A 4,051-nucleotide genomic window follows, 5' to 3' on the forward strand; every position below is an offset into this window, starting at 1 on the left:
AAGGGCTGGCCAAGGGTAAACAAAATCTAGGATGAGTGGGATGGGAAATAAGTGATCAGTATCTATCTGCAACAGGAGGGGTTGTAGCTCATTGCACAGACCTTCTTCTTAAAGGTTTTGAGTTTTTCTTTTTTTAGAAATTATGACCAGCTCTATCCTGAAGAAACAATGGAATAAAGTTAACATAAGGCATGAGTAGATCTGTGTGGCAGAGGGTAAGACTGGAGCAGACGCCGTCAGTGTTCCATCCAAATGTCTTTGGATTCAATCATCATTTTCATGTACGATGTCTCCCACTGTGCTTTCACCCACACAGCCTATACCCATGTCTTCATCCAACAGCTGCCCTTAGGCTGTGAGAGCCCACTTAGTCTGCTGGCAGAAAAAGCCTGAAGGACCTAGGAATTTGTGTCATCCCTGAGTGGCAGCCTTTAACCAAGACTGATGGAAATGGGAGTACAGCTCCTCCACCCCCCAGATTCGGATACCTTCGCTGCTTTTCTCAATCAGTGCTCCTCATCTGAATCACAGAAGACACAACATGATTTCAGTGATGATTTTCTCAATTTCCCCAAGGATGGGACAGGACTGATACCATTCTGGATGCATAGAAGAGAAATTAATTCACTCCCCACAGTGGATGGCCTCGGAAATTAGGACTTAATTCTTTAAAATTATTAAGAAATGTTGTCTGAGGTGTGACCTACACCATCTCCAGATCTCCCCTGAGTAACTGAGCCAAAGTTATTCCAGAGGGACTCTACATGAATAGGCTGTGCAAGAAATGTAACTGTCCTTACCTGTCCACCCATCTTAATTTCTGTTTCAAACTCCACCTCACCCCCATCCACTAGGTTTTTGGAAACTCAATGGCATTTTAATCTGGGGTTCTTCCCTCTTCCTGAGGTCATGCTAATTTCCAGGAACCTAAGATAGTACCAATGCATTGATGAGGAGAGGGGAGAGAGAGGTTGTGCTCAATGCCACCTGTCTACGCAGCATACCCTCCCTGACCCTCCTTCCCTTCTTGGTTTCACTTCCCCACCCATCCTGCCTGGTTTTCCCGGGGGTGCTTCCTAAAAAAATCACTTTTGCGCAAGCCCTCATCTCAGGGTCTGCTTACAAGGAATACAACTGGAGACATTCACTTTCTGAACTTCAATTTTGTTGCTGGAACAACAAACATGCATAGAAAAAATAGAGCCCAGGAAATGGCTTCTGCGTCTGGAGATGGATAAGATTTCAGGGTGGTGGCATAGTGGGTGGCAGGAGAGGGTGAGTCTCTCTATGGATACAGAAATTGAAGTTCATGAAGAGGGAGCCTGAATAAATATTGCTTAGAGTTCACAGAATCTACATTTGGCCCAAATCAGAATTTTCCAAAATAGTCCCATAACAAAAATGTGTCAAAGTAAATTGTGTAGAAGTTAAGGTGGCTATTATAATATCAATTTTAAATGCAATCCAGTCAATGATTCCAATTTTAAAATTTCCACTAGCAATTTAAATGCTCCATTTTCAACTTCTTTGTTCCTTTCCCCATTAAAACACTGGATTGTTAATTTTGCAAGTTAACACTTAATAAGAAGAGATTAATGAATAACAGTGAAGTGGTACAAGGAAGAAAACTTTGCTTTCTTTTAACAAGTCCTATTAACTTCTGTTTTTTCCCAGAAGGCTCAAAAATGCCAAAGGTTTACCTTTAAAGTATGAGAGTCTAAACATCATGGTAATTTTGTTCTCTTCCTACAAAAGGTGGCCTACTGTTGTTGTTTTTTAATTATAATTTCCATACTAAAATCTGACTCTCAAGAATGTGTTACATCCAAGGTTGTGTTCTCATATCAACCTTGTACCAGGATCTGGCTTCCAGAGATCCTTCATAAGCTACTGTTCAATAAATTAATAAGTTATGTAACAGGAATAAAGAGAAAATAATCTGTCTATAGCAAGGATGTTAGTCCATGACCTTGGCTGTACAAGAAATGTAACTGTCCTTATCTGTCCAAACATCTTAATTTCTATTTCAAACTCCACCCCACCCCCATCCACTAGATTTTTGGAAACTCAATGGCATTTTAATCTGGAGTTCTCCCATCTTCCTAAAGTCATGCTAATTTCCAAGAATCTAAAATAGTACCAATGCATTGATGAGAAGAGAGGAGAAAGAGATGGTGTTCAATGCCACCTGACAATTCAAAGCAGCATTTGCTGAGGATATTCCTTGTTCCATGCTGTCCTTGTGCTCAATCCTTAAATCTGCTCCACCATACTCCTCTCCTCTGGTGGGATTCACCACCACTCCCAGGCCTTTCTTTGGAGTGGGGAAATGGCAGCACTTTCTTGTGCTACACTGAAGTCAGGAGACTCTCTTCATGAGGTTATGTTAAGCCCTATCTGCCATATACCCTGTAGCCATGTTATCCTTGAGCCTTTGACCATCAAAGAGCTTGAACTAGGAAACAGAAGATGATTCCTCTGCTCCAAGACTCCAAAGAAATGTTTGGCCTTCCCAGATCAAGAGCAGAGTGCATGTCTATATTTCTCTCACTCTCTCTCATTCCCCTCTTTCCCTCCTTTTTTTTCTCTCTCCCTCCCAAACCTCTCAACTTTCTCTTTCTTTCTCTCCACTTCTCCCTTAACAAAGTTCATGAAATTTTTGTGGTAAGTATGTTTGGGATGATAGAGAGACATTAGGGTTAGGAAAATGATGTAATCTAGGAGACTTCTCATGCTTGGAGTTTTCTCCCCATTCTTTGTAAGAGCCAAGATTCTGAAAATGAGAAAGCAGGAGGAAATTCCTGTATTCCTCTTTTTTTTTCTGTAAATACATCCTTTTCTTGAGGCATAAGCAGAGAGCGACCTAGATTAAGGGTGAGGAGTGAGAAATTGGGTTAGGAACTATCAAGAAGAATCATTAGTTAATATTGCACAAACATTATTTCTTATCCTTTAAAGTCAAGCAGAGAAAGCACCATCACTGAAGCTTCCTTCCTTTTCCCCTTCCAATCAAAATTATCCCTGTGTCTTTATTTCACTTCTTTTGTGAAAGACCTACCTAGACTTAACTATCATGTCTTGTGTTGAACTTATTTGTTACTTTCTCCTCTATAGACTGGGAACTCTCAGAAGGCAGGACAAACCTTATTTATCTTTGAATTCTTGGAGCCTAACACAGACCCTAAGATGAAGGGAGCAATCAATAAATATTGGTTGAATGAGGAACATAACTTGTTTTGTTTTGCAGAATCATACTGCTTATGAGATTATAGTGATCAAGTGGCCAAAGTGCATGGTGGTGGTCAATCATACTGACACTAGAAGGAAGCGCTGGCTCTTAACCAATCTGCTTCACTCCTTTCTGTCTCAGTTCACTCATCTTTAAAAGCAGAGACTCTGAAGCCAGGCCGCTGAATTTGAACATTGCTTCTCCCATGTATGAGCTATGCAACCTCTGGACGTTATTTATCCTCTCTGCACCTCTGATTCCTCATCTGTACAACAGAGATTATAGCAGTCCCTGTCTTATAAAGTTGTGCTGAGGTCTACATGAGTTTATCTTTGTATTTAAAACAGTGCCAGGTACATAGAAAGTGCTGTTTAAAGTGATGGATACATAAGTAACATAGATAGCTCATGTTGTTACTATTTCAGCCCCAGTGTACATATTTGGAAAATAATTAGACCACTAGCTTTTGTGGGCAGAAAGGAACAAGGAACACTTGGGTTAATTTGGAATCTATTAAGAAAAGAAGGGGGCAGGGCCAAGATGGCCGACTAGAAGAAGGGGCGTTCAGAGGCTCCCATTGGAAAAAAAACATAAGCATGAATCCTTCACCGGCAACCAAGCTATCCAGGTTCTCTCATCAAAATTGACTAGAAGGCTGGCATGACCCATTGAGAGAAGGAAGAACAGTGTGCTGCAACAGCCACATGGGGAAGTGGAACCTCCTCCCCGCAACCAAGGGAGGCAGTGAGTGAGCATGCTACCCAGCTGGAGAAATTGTACTTTTTCCACGGAAGTGTGAAACACACAGATTGGAAGAGACCA

The sequence above is a fragment of the Pan paniscus genome, chromosome 13 (genome assembly GCF_029289425.2).
Source record: "Pan paniscus chromosome 13, NHGRI_mPanPan1-v2.0_pri, whole genome shotgun sequence".
Taxonomy (NCBI): Eukaryota; Metazoa; Chordata; class Mammalia; order Primates; family Hominidae; genus Pan; species Pan paniscus.